This window comes from Myotis yumanensis, unplaced genomic scaffold (genome assembly GCF_028538775.1).
Source record: "Myotis yumanensis isolate MYYU_CA2020_CCGP unplaced genomic scaffold, mMyoYum1.0.hap1 SCAF_23, whole genome shotgun sequence".
Taxonomy (NCBI): Eukaryota; Metazoa; Chordata; class Mammalia; order Chiroptera; family Vespertilionidae; genus Myotis; species Myotis yumanensis.
The window spans coordinates 11,236,872-11,249,841 of record NW_027223774.1 but is presented as its reverse complement, the minus strand read 5'-3'; the positions used below and the strand labels follow the sequence as shown (position 1 = coordinate 11,249,841).

The 12,970-nt window shown below is 49.0% G+C and overlaps 1 protein-coding gene across 1 annotated transcript in view; it reads left to right on the top strand.

Annotated features, from left to right (window-relative positions):
- The first annotated feature begins 2,872 nt into the window (after nucleotides 1–2,872).
- Nucleotides 2,873–12,970, top strand: part of ARHGAP35 (Rho GTPase activating protein 35) — a 131,920-nt gene continuing 121,822 nt past the window's right edge. The window contains exon 1 of the mRNA XM_070402347.1: nucleotides 2,873–3,166. The gene's annotated coding sequence lies outside the window, so the exon portion shown is untranslated. The remainder of the gene's footprint in view (nucleotides 3,167–12,970) is intronic.

Sequence of the window (12,970 nt, the reverse complement as noted above, 5' to 3'; positions counted from 1 at the left end):
CGTCAAAGGGCTCACACATAAAATGGTGATACCAATACAGAACTTCAAACTCTGATGGAGTGCTATGAAGAATGACGAGAGTGCCCTTGCTGGTTTGGCTCAGTGGATAGAGCGTCGGCCTGTGGACTGCTGGGTCCCGGGTTCGATTCCGGTCAAGGGCACATGCCTGGGTTGCAGGCTCGATCCCCAGTAGGGGGCGTGCAGGAGGCAGCTAATCAATGATTCTCTCTCATCATTGATGTTTCTCTCTCTCCCTCTCCCTTCCTCTCTGAGACCAATAAAAATATATTTTTAAAAAAGAAAAGAATGATGAGAGTAATCTATCCACTTGTCTGGGTTTGAATCGCAAATCTGCCACTTAGCTGTGTAACCTCTCTGTGCCATAGTTTAGTAGAATAATAACTATAGTCTAAACATTAACTCACTTGATCCTTCACAACACCTTTTGAGTAAAGTGCTTCAGAATGTTGCCTAGCATAAAGTGCCTATTTTTATCAAAGAATGATGGGCCAGGACAAATATGGGAGGCCACCCTGAGGAAGTGACTTCAACTTGAGACTTGAAGGATAAGGAGATGATGGGCTTAAAAAGGGGGAGGGGCCAGGCTGGGGTGGCTCAGTGGTTCAGCATCAACCTGTGAACCAGGAGGTCACAGTTGGATTCACCGTCAGGGCACATGCCCGGGTTGTAGGCTTGAACCCCAGTAGAAGGCATGCAGGAGGCAGCCGATCAATGATTCTCTCTCATTATTGATGTTTTCCTCTCTCCATTTCCTTTCCTCTCTGAAATCAAGAAAAATATATTCTAAAAAAAAGAGAGGGGGTATCTAGGTTCAGTGAATGAACCTAGTCTTCTCTCTTCTCTAGGGGCTGCCAGTTCACAAATTTCCCAAGGTTAGAAAAAACTGGAACACTGCATTGGAGTTATAAAGACATTAATTGGAGAGAGGGGAATCTGGTGCCCGCTTCCTCCATTCTTTCTGGTGTTCCCTCAAGCAATTTCAAAATCACTTACAAACTAGGGTTGGCAGTAGTAGCCTAAAGAAAATCTAGCCCGCCCATGCACTTGGTTGGCTCCCAGTGCTTAAGACAAACTTCAAAAAAAAGGTCACTAACATCTAAGAATGAGATTTCATGCATTAAAAATGCTAAATTTTTGCCCGGATGGCATGGCTCAGTGGTTGAGCATTGCCCTATGAATCAGGTCATGATTCCCAGTCAGGGCACATGCCCAGGTTGTGCTTGCTCCTCAGTGTGGGGCGTGCAGGAGGCAGCCGATCCATAATTCTCTCATCAATGATGTTTCCGACTCTCTCTCTCCCTTCCTCTCTGAAATCACTACAAATATTTTAAGTGCTCATTTTCTTTTTTGAAAAAAAGGGGTCATGGAAACAACGCTGATCAGCAATCAGAAAACTTTAATTTAAATATGTTTTTATTTATTTACTTTTTTGGTAAGAGAGGGAGAAATAGAAACAGATCCCGGGCACGTTTGATGGGGAATCGAACTTACGGCAACCTCCTGCTGCATGAGAGGATGCTCAACCCACTGAGCCACACCGGGCCAGGCCATAAATCTTTCATTTAATGGGGTGTCTTAAAACTTGAGCGCATGTAATTTTTATCATCGCTTATAGAGCCAGGCATGATTTTCAGTGCTTTACAACTATAACTCAATTCTCACGACTCTACGAGGACGGTAAGATTATTATTCCATTTTATAGATGAAGAGACTGCGGAGAGAAACGCAAAGCGCAATGGGGAGCACAGCCTTTCTTCGTGCATTCCATAAATACTGACTCGGCGCCCGGAACGCTCATCGTCCGTGATCCGTATTTCCGGGGGGGGGAGAGGGGGGGGGGACACGGGACCCAGAGGAACCCCTCCTCAGTTCGGAGGAACTCCAGTGTTAAGGCGGGCAGCTTGCCGTCCCTACTATTTCCCCTCCGCTCGCCCACGCTGACAGTTGCTTTGCAGTCATCTGTGCAATGCTGGCCGGAAAGCCAGGGCTCCCCTCCCGGCTTTCTGGAGACCGCAGAAACCAGAACCAGTAGCCTGCATGCGAGCGTTGTCTGCAGATTTCCTTCACCGCCGGGGAAAGAGCACGCGCTCCCCAGCCCCGCCCCTTCGCCAGCGACGACCAATGGCGAGGCTCGGTTGGGCTGAGGCGGGCCAACCCCTCCTCGTGCTCCCCAGTCAACTTCTCGGCTGGGGTGCGCTCCCCCCTCCTTAGCCCCTCCTCACCGCCCCACGTTACGTCTTCCCCTCTCTCCTCCTCGGTTACCCCGGGAGCTGCAGCTCGCGCGGCCAACCCACCTCCCCTGGCCTCTCATTGGCTGGTCAGGTCCCGCGCGAGCGGAATCGCCCCCGCCCACGCAGGACGGGCCGTGCCTCCCTCCAGCTTTCTCCCGGAGCCGGCGCGAGGACGTGGGGGGGGGGGGGGGTCGACTGTATCTGAGGCGCGCACCTCCCGCCGGCCACTCCCTCCGCCTCGCGCCTGCAGCTGCGGCGGCCCGCAGCCCCGGCCGCGCACGCGCACTGGCCCACCCCACGCTGCCCGGCCGCGGGGCGCCTCGCGCTCCGTCTCGCGCGCCGCAGTCACTGCAGTAGCGGCATTTTGCTGGGGCGCACGCGCACTGCGCCCTCCGCCGCGGCCGTTCCCAGCGCCAGGCCGCGACGGCGGCAGGGACCCCTCGAGGGTGCACGCGCCCCCGCCTCTCACCCTACTCCGCGCCGGCCGTGCCCCCCGCGGCGCGCTCCCAGGGGCCGTTATCCTGCAACGGTCCCGGCGCCACGCACGCGCAGTAGCGAGGGGGGCGCGCGCGAGGGAGCGGTGGCCGCAGGAAAGAGGTGCCGCCGCCGCCGCCATTGCGAAGGAGGGAGGGAAGGAGCGAGCGAGCGAGGCCGGTCCGCCCTCCCCCTGGTTCCCGCCCCTCCCCCTTCCCCTCCCCGCCCCCCCGGCCCCGAGGGAGAGCCGCGCCGCGGCGGGAGCTGCAGGAGGCGGAGGAGGGAGTCCGCGAGGGAGGGTCCGCCCGGCCCCCCGCCGCCGGAGCCGCCGCCGCCGCCGGAGCCGCCGCTAGACGAGGAGCAGCAGAACATGGCGCCGGGGCCGCCGTCGACACAGCCGGGATCCCGGAGGCCGGGGACGCGCTGAGGGCGCCCCGCTGGTGAGTGCGCGAGCTCGTGGGCCCCGGCGGCGAGGCCGGGCGCCGCCCCGCTGCGGGGTCCTGTGGGAGGCGGGGACCGCGGGGCCCGAAGCCCGCGAACAATGGAGGATCTGGAGGGGGAGGGGAGGGAGCGGCCCCCCAGCGCCCCGGGCCCCGCCGGCCCCGCCGCTTCGTGCTGGGGCCCGGCTCGCGGCGCCCGCCGGCCCTGCGGACGTGCCCCTGACCGCCCCGCCTGGCCGTCCCCGAGTCCGCCTCCGCCCTCCGCCCGGGATCTCGGCATCTGCCTCGCCACCCCCTCCCCACACTCTGCTCCCCATTCCGCACCCCCTCCCCTCCCGCCTTGGCCCCTCCTGGACTCTGCAGTGCTCGTGGGACCCCCCTTCCGCAGTCACCCTTCTGCGCCCCTTCATTCTGGACCCCCCGCTTGGACATCCGTGACCTCCCTGCCTCTCCTCCGACCCCGCTCCCTCCTGCCCTCCTCGCTGACCTGCCTGCTCTTCCCCTTCTCGCAGGGTCGGTTGCCTCCCCAGGAGCTGTCCCTCTAGGACCCGCGGCCCCACCTCCTCGGAGAGCCTTCCGAGACCCTGTTCGTCTAGCCCTGCCGTCCCCGGGCCCTCTCCCTGGGCTTGATCTCTCCTCCGTCCTGGGCCCCGCTGCCCACTCGCAGCACCTGCTGCTCCCCCGGGGTGCCCCTGGCTCTGTGACCTTCCACACCTCAGCTCCGGCCCCGGCTCCCTCATGCTGTCCCCTCCCTCTCCTCCCATCTTTCTTCTTTTTTTTTGTTATTCAGACCCTTCCCTCTCTTCCAGACCTGTCTGCCTCCCGGTTCTTCTACCCCTTGCCCAATTCCAGCTCTTGCTGTGCCCCCTAACCTGCTTGCTTTTCGACTGACCCTGCCTTTCTGGAGGCAGCCTCCTCCCCATCTCTGACCCTGCAGAGCTCTCGTTTCTGCCATGCACGTCTCTGCCGACTCTCCCTAGCCCAGCCCGACTCTCCCTAGCCCAGCCCGACTCTCCCTAGCCCAGCCCGACTCTCCCTAGCCCAGCCTCGGTGCTGCCCCGAGGACTCAGTCTGCCCCAGGGTTCTTGAGGGTTTTCTCTTCCCACCTCGTCTTTGCCATTCTTGAGCCGTTCCATTCATTTGCTCCCCCTGTCTTTGACCTGTCTCCCCTTCAGTTCTTTCCTCTTTTTTTTTTTTTTGCTCCAAGTCCTCTCGTCTCCATTTTGGCCCTTTACCTCATTAAAGCACCGATAACTTCTCTCTGACCCATCACCCCCTTCCCTTCATCTCATAGACCGGCCCCCAAGTCCTTTTTGCACCTGCTCTTCCGTTTGTTCATTGCTGCCCCATCCTCTCCAATGTCTTCCTCCCAGCTCTGCCTCCTTGGAGCTGTCCACTTGCTCACCTATGGTTTTGGACCCGTTTCAACTTTCCCTACGGCTGTCCCTGCTTGCAGTGGTCCTCTGTAACCCCGGGCTTCTCCTAACCGCCTCCACCTCTGCGGCTTCTCAGCTCTGAGATGACCGCCTGACCTTCTCTCCCCCCACCATCTTGATTCAGCTCTCAACCTCCACTCTCTCCTTTCTGGTATTTGCCCTCCCCACTTTGCCCTGCCTCATACCTTCTTTTTGAGTCCTTCCCTGAATTCTGCCCAATATTAGAGCTGTCTTTTCAAGCATTCCTTCCCATCATCGCCTGCCTCCCCACCCCCAGAATCCCCTCTTGGAGCCTCCCGAGTTTTTGGATGGACCTTCCTCCCTTTGAAACCCCTCTCCCAGTTTTGTTCCTCATTGGTTTCTTTCCTCCCTTACCTTCTCTTTCCCCTAGTATCCTGCCGGGCTCTTCCCATTAAATGATCAGACTTGCTTCTCCTAGCTCCCCTCCCGGGCCCCACCCATTCCCCACTGGGTGCTCCCCGTCTTCAGGCATGTCTTCCTCTAGTTCCCATGCTCAGCTTTGGAGAGGAGGGGGCCGGGTTGGATCTGGGGTTCTCTAGGCTCTGATTTAGACTGCACGTTCCCTCCGCTCCCTGATCCTGAGGGTTTATCCTGAGGAATCCTGTGAGATCTGGGTACATCGGTGGGTGGCTGATTGGTCACTGCTCTCTGGAGTCTGGGAGTGTCCCCCCATCTCCCCATCCCCCGTTACTAAGGTTAGTGGTGGTAGGAGGGCAGATCTCTTTCCAGCGCCCCATTTCTTTTCCTCTCCCATTTTGATCCCCTGTCCCTTCAGTTCCCTGGGCTTTGATACTTTGTGTCCCTCAGAAAAGGAGAGTGCAGCTGCTCACAGGTCTTGCTTCTCTTTTTCCCTCCCCCCCTTTCTCTGAGCTACTGTAAAGAGACAGTTGTACCCTCTCCCCCTTCCACCTCCAAGCCAGCACCCTTTGGGAGAACTTAGAAGTGTGCTTTTTGTTTTGTTTTGTTATGCAGCTGACAAGTCGTATTTTTGTTTTACCCCTGTCTGGGGAAATGCCAGTTCTCAAGTTCTCCCCAATCTAACCAGGGGTTATGGACACACTTAGTATTTACTGCTCTGGGTCTGCAGAGGAGTCGTGCCTTCTCTAATGGCCTCTGGTTTGCAGTGTAACTTGTGGGAGGGGTAGGGGAGAGTGGGCTTATTTCTTTTTTACCTCTGCCCCAGGAAGGCTTCAACTTCCTGGTCTTGAAAATAGTGAGGGCCTGGGTTTGGAAAGCTCTTTGCGGTTGTTTGTTGAAAGAGAGTGCCAAGTGTCACTCAGATTTCTGCCCTCTGGTATTGCAGGCACTTCCACCCACAGGAGTTGAATGCCTCCGGGCAGATTCATGCTGGATTGTGGGGGGAAGGGGCTCACTGCTGTACAGGGTTATATCGGTGGGCCCTGACATGCCCCAAGCCTTTTAAGGGACCTGATTTGGTAGTGAGAAAGCGGTGCCAGAAACTGGCAGATTTGGTTGGATTTTTGGTCTTATTACCTGGGAAATGGAGCTTAGCCACCTTTCCTTGAGCTGTTTTCTTCAGTGATCTTATGTTGGGGGTGGGGTTTAGGAAATTCATTCAGAGGAAGAGGTGGTTTTTACAGAAAAGCCATCCAACTATTTTCCTTCCTTAACTTAGGAGAGGGAACCTTTTGCATGTCCTAGGTTTATTTATTTTACTTCTTAAGTAAATCAAAAGCCTGATTTCCCCCCTTAGGAATTAGCCTAGGGCAATTGCATATTAAAGCATCCATCCAGCTGTGAAGGAACATTTACTGGAAGGACTCTATTTCTTAACTGAGTTATGATCAAACTTTATTTACTTCAGCACTTATTTAAAAATAGTTTTATGTGAACACATTTGAAATAAAAAAACATTGACTGTCATCTACAAAATTGGACCATTGACCGACTGACTCATCACATGTTAGAGCATTTGTATGTAAGACAATGGGCAGGGCTGGCTGGGTAGTAGATCCATATGGCTCTTTTAGCTTCTAACTTCTTAGAACTTTAAATTTTCTGACAAGCAGAGGCTGGTAATTTTAATTATGTATGGCATGTATCTTCACCATTATTGACTTAAGAATTTTGATTCATTTCCCCTGGTTTCTGTTAATTTCTGAATTTTGGCCTTGTGAATTATGATTAATTCTCTGAATTTTATGGTCCCCATGTTGGTATAAATAGTTGTGTGTTTTGTGTGTGTGTGTGTGTGTGTGTTTTGGAGAAGAAGGGAGAGGGATAGAGAGAAACTTCCATGAGAAAGAAACATCATCGATCAGCTGCCTCCTGCACCCCCCCACTGGGGATCAAGCCCAAAACCAGGGCATGTGCCCTGACCTGGAATCGAACCCGTGACCTCTTGGTTCTAAGTCATTGCTCAACTGCTCAGCCACACCGGCTGGGCGGTATAAATAGGTTTTAAAAAATCTTAATGTGGAAATGGCAGCTAATTAAGAATACAAACAACTATGTGTGCAGTACTGCTCTGTGTGCCAGGGTGTTAGCACCACTGGCAGGATAGAAAATTTCTGCATGCCCAAAGCCCAAGTTTACATAATAGGAAGAGAGGAGACAGAAGAACAAAGAGCTGATTTTTCTTCCTCACTGGTAACTGATGTTCCAAAGACTGTCAGATTTCTCTGATGGTAGCAGAGGCTCTAACCCCAGTATCAGCATTTGCTCTCATGATGGAATTGGTGCTACAGAAATCCGAGGTGGTAGCCTTGGCCTTCTGGAACAGTTAATGTGCCAGGTGGGGGTAGGGTGTGGAGCAGGAGATGGTGGTAGACGACTGTTTTCAACCTAGTGACATGTCTTCAAGGGCTTTTGCCCTGCCTAGAATATCTTTGCAATACTGGCCTGCTCAAAGTTCTCTTCTTTTTTTTTAACCCTTTTTTCTGGTTATGTTTCCCGTCCCTTACATATCTCCCCTTTTTTTTCTTTGCACGATATATTTTTCTTGGCATGAAACATTTAAGACAATAAGGCGGGGGGAAATAGTCATTCCTTTTGATCCAGACACATGGAAGGAGTGGTCCACGTGTAGATCATGGGCCTGATGGTGGCTTTTGGCAAAGAACAGGCTGGGAGGAGTAAGAGTTGCACAAATGACTAAACCACAGCTTCAGCCCTAGCCTGTTTGGCTCAGTGGATAGAGCGTCGGCCTGCAGACTGAAGGGTCCCAGGTTCCATTCCGGCCAGGGGCACATGCCCAGGTTGCAGGCTCAATCCCCAGTGTGGGGCGTGCAGGAAGCAGTCGAGCGATGATTCTCTCTCATCATTGATGTTTCTCTCTCTCCCTCTCCCTTCCTCTCTGAAATCAATAAAAATACATTTAAAAAAATAAAATAAACCACAGCTTCATAGGTATTTATTTATTTAGTCAGTCTGTACGTGATGGGAAAACGTATGAGGTCAGTACAGTTGGAGATTGAAAAGGTGAGAGTGGTTTTTCCTCTAGTCTCCTCTGCTTTTCCATCATCGGTTTGTGGGGTTCTGAGGTGTTAGGCCTCTTGCAGGGCCTTCCTGTGACCTGCTGTATTGTCATTCACCACCTGGTGATCTGAACTGCCGTAATTTACCCAGTCAGTGGGACATTTTGTGGATCATCTAGTCCAGTTATTTACATTACCTTTTCTACACTTTATAAAATAGGTAAATTTGGAGATGCTCTGCTTGAAGTGGGAGGAAGTTGATTAGCAGAAATCCCTTGAGCTTGGAACAACACAGTTTGAAAATTAGTGCCTGGTCTGGCCTCCTGATTTACAGGTGGGGAAATGGAAGGCTTGCAAAAGGGGTATGGGGACAGGCTTCCTATCATAGTTGAAAGCGTACTAGACATACTGGTGGGAGACCTTCTGGTCCGGGCTTAACCCAATTAGTTGGAATGTTGGGCAGATCGCTTCACCTCTTCGGACTTCACATTTCCTAGTCTGAAGTGTACTGTTCCGTCTAGCTGATTGTAGATTCTTGTTCTGAGTCACATATCAGATTAGAGCTGGGACTGGACTCCTGGTGTGACTCTGACTACCTCTCTCCCAGATTATGTTCTGTAACCCAGAATTGGGGGTAGGGGCTCTTTCCTGGGGATGCAGTATAATGAACTGGATTACCTTTGTTGTATACTTTTTCAAATGTAAAATAAACATTGCCTCTCTTTCATCCATTTGCAAGAAAATTAGTTTCTAATTTAGGGGTAAAAGGGGCATCCAGATTGTATTAACTATAACTACATAACTAAAACCATATACCTCTTTAAAAAACAATATGGAATTTTTCAAGCTGAGTCATTGTTAACGTAGGCTCTCAAATAGCAATGGTCTGAATAGCACTTGAATTGCTGTCGTTAAGAAATGCAAACAAATCATTCGTGTTCATCTTCCTGAAAGTTTATTTCTATTTAAATTTTGATATAGTGCTTCATCTATGAAGAATTCTTGAAAATAACTTAATAACAGTCTAATTTTCATTTATTTGCTGCTCTGATAATTAAGAAACACCCTTAAGTTGGTAGATTAGCAGAGAACCAGGTACTTTCAGCCATGAAGCTGAAAAAGTAACACTTATTTTAGTTGAAAACAGCCAGACTTGCCTATCTCTTTCATCTTCCTTTATTTAAATGAACATTTTCATTTTATGAAATTTCCAACAGTTGTGACTGTGGCATTATGCATCTGTAGGTATTTCATACCTTTTTGCTCTCTTAGAGTCTCTGCATTCTTTTTGGAAAATGCCCTTTTGCTGGTCACTGTAGTAATATTTGTACTTGGTAATAGATTTCGAACTATTTTTTAAATATTTTTTTTATTGATTTCTCAGAGAAAGGGGGAGGGAGAGAGAGAGAGAAACATCAATGATGAGAATCATTTGATCGGCTGCCTCCTGCACACCCCCTACTGGGGATCGAACCCGCTAGCTGGGCATGTGTCCTTGACTGGAATAGAACCTGGGACCCTTCAGTCTGTAGGCCGATGCTCTATCCACTGAGCCAAACTGGCTAGGGCAGAATTTGAACTATTAAAAGGCAGCTTCCTATGGTGCAAAGAATGTTGAATTGATAATGAAGAAACCAGTGTCCCAGCCCTGGCTCTTATCGCTTACTGGCTGTGTGATTTTCATTTCTTTGGGCTGCAGTTACTTCATTTAAAACAGGTGGGGAACATCTGGCTGTGGACTGTATAAGGCCCACGAAATCAATTGGTCTGGCTCTGCCAAGGCATTAGGGGTGAGTTAGTTAAATGTGTAACCAAATATAGCAGGCTAATTTTTTAAAAAATATGTTTTTTATTGATTTGAGAGAGGAAGGGATTGGGAGAGAGAGAAACATGAATGATGAGAGAGAATCATTGATGGGTTGCCCCCAGCCTGCCCCCCACTGGGCATGTCCCTGACCAGGAATTGAATTGGGACTTCCTGGTTCATAGGTTGATGCTCAACCACTGAGCCACGCCAGTTGGGCTAGCAGGTTAATTTTTATGTTGATAATTTTGTGTGGCCCGTGAATGATATAAATATCCAAATGGCAGTTGTCAGAAAAAGGTTCCCTACCCCTGATTTAAAAAATAAAGGGATTATACTAGTTGGGTGCCTTTCCACCTTGTTTTATAGCGAATAATACTCAAATGTCTTCTTTCTTTTTGAGGAAGCGGACCCTCTCATATATCTTTCATTTTCCATCACATCTAGCAAAATACCTTGGACATAGTAGACCCCAGTGCATAATAGTGATTGAATTCACACAGGTGTCAAAGCCTTTTTTCTTTTGATGGGGGAGATGTGTATACTAACTATAAGATCATTTTTAGGCTTTAAATTCTTAGAGGGCAAGCCTTCCTGGTCAGTATTTAATCTTCATACATATGTACACACATGAATCCTAAGTGTCTTGTCCAGGGTTACACAGATACTAGGTGGTAGAGCTGTGTTATGAATCTATGTCTATCTGGTTCGAAAATTTGTGCTTATTTTATTAGACTGCCTTGTCTCTGGGATATAAGAAGAAGCTATAATTCATCCCCTTGAGGAGTTTATAGTTAGTTATAAACAATTAACTATATACAATACTAGAGGCCCGGTACTCGGCTTCGTGCACCAGTGGGGTCCCTCGGTCTGGCCAGCCCCTATTGGGGCCAGCTGGCAGGGGGAGGGAACGTGGGAGGTTGGCTGTGGAAAAACACTGACCACCAGGGGGCAGCTCCTGCACTGAGCACCTGCCCCCTGGTGGTCAGTGCGCATCATACGTTCGGTCAGCCGGTCATAATGGTCACTTAGGCTTTTATATATACCAGTATAGATAGGGTAGGGTGAGGGAAGTAAATGGTGTGTAATCCAATATGATTGGGGGGGGGGGCGGGGAAAAAACCCCAATATGATTAATTTCTGGTTCCTTGGGAGGCAATCCCGTAGTAATAAAGATTTTCATATTCAGAAACTGAGCACACGTAGGTTCTACATCATAATATTTTGAAAAGAATCTATAGCCACAAGTACCAGCTTGTCTTTCTAGCCAGCATATTTTAAAAGTTAAGCATTTTATTTCTGACCTGGATTCAAACCCATGTATAACAAAACTATATAAGTAAACTTATCTAACAGAAAGAAGATAGAAATGTTTGGTCCTGGAATGACTTTTAAATTTATGTTTTCTTTGGCAAATAGAAAAGTACCTGCGTAGCTCTGAACCGAGAGATTTTCTTCTTTGAAGAAAACTCTAGGCAACTAGAACTATATAGGTAAAAATAAACTTTGCCCCTTGACTTATTTATGTGGAGCTCACTATAATCTTTTTTTTTTTAACTGCAATTCAAAAGTTATTAAATAATGATGGTGGGCTGTTGGCCAGTTTCAGCTAATAGCCTCCTGAAGTGTAAAAAATCATACTTCTCCCCATCTCCATTTCAAGAAAGGTCAAAACTGTGGCTTCATCTATTGCAGCCTGCACTACTTAGGAATAAGACAAAGGAAAATGATTATCTTTAATTGCCACAGGCAATTAAAAAGGATTCTTTGTTCAGTAACAAATTGATTGTGTACAAATGAAAGCCAGCACTGCATTAATACAAGATTATTAGATTCTTGAAATCTGCATCTTCAGCCAGAGTGGCTTTCACTTTAAGGGAATGTTTTGCTGGGAATTGGGTACCTAAATGCATGGCCGTAAAAATAGCACCAGGTCTTTATTTTTCAAAAATGTTTATTAAATATGTAGATGCAAGGTTGGTGGATGCTATTTTTTTCCTTTCTGTTTTGTATTTTTATTTTATACATGCTATTTTTTTTGATACCAAATCATTGAATACTTTTTAAAATGTTGCAGGCCTGCCGAAACTGGTTTGGCTCAGTGGATAGAGCGTCGGCCTGAGGACTCAAGGGTCCCAGGTTCGATTCCGGTCAAGGGCATGTACCCGGGTTGCCGGCACATCCCCAGTGGGAGATGTGCAGGAGGCAGTTGATTGATGTTTCTCTCTCGTCGATGTTTCTAACTCTCTATCTCTCTCCCTTCCTCTCTGTAAAAATTCAATAAAATATATTAAAAAATAAAAATAAAATAAAATAAAATGTTGCAGGCCTATAGGAAATACCTTCCTCTGATTGGTCAGTCAGTTGAGGAATGTAGATAAAACCTTTGATAAATGAGGGAAAAGGGGAAAGGGCCCCTGACTGATTCAGGAGTGGGTCTCAGCTATTGGCATATGCCCAGAATTAATAAACAGTCACAAAAGCTTAAAAATGGCAAAATTAGCTAAAGCAATTGTGATTTGATGTTTTGTGTGTGTATCCAAGGAATACATATGTTTTCTTGTGTACAGATCCCCTTTTAACATTTTTTTCTTTTCTTTTTTGTTATTAATCCTCACCCAAAGATCTTTTTTCTATTGACTTTTAGAGAGAGCGGAAGGGAGGGAATGGTATGGAGGGAAGAGAGAGAGAGAAAGAGAGAGAGAGATAAACATTAATGTAGAGAGAGACACATTGATTGGTTGCTTATTGCAAGTGCATGCCCTACCCCCAGTGGGACCAGGGGTTGAACCTGCAACTCAGGTACATGCCCTTGACCAGAAAGTGAACCCAAGACCCTTTGGTGGGAGGGGGAGAGACAGAGAGAAACATGGATGTGAGAGAGACACATCAATTGGTTGCTTCCTGAATGGCCCCCCCCACCCCCCCCAGGGCTGGGGCCAGGGAGGAGTCTGTATCCAAGCAAGGTATGTGCCCTTGATCGGAATCGAATCCAGGACACTTCAGTCTGCAGGCCAACACTCTGTGCACTGAGCAAAACTGGCTAAGGCCTTTTTTTTTTTTTTTTAAATTAAGGTACTACTTACGTGTAGAAAAACACATAAAT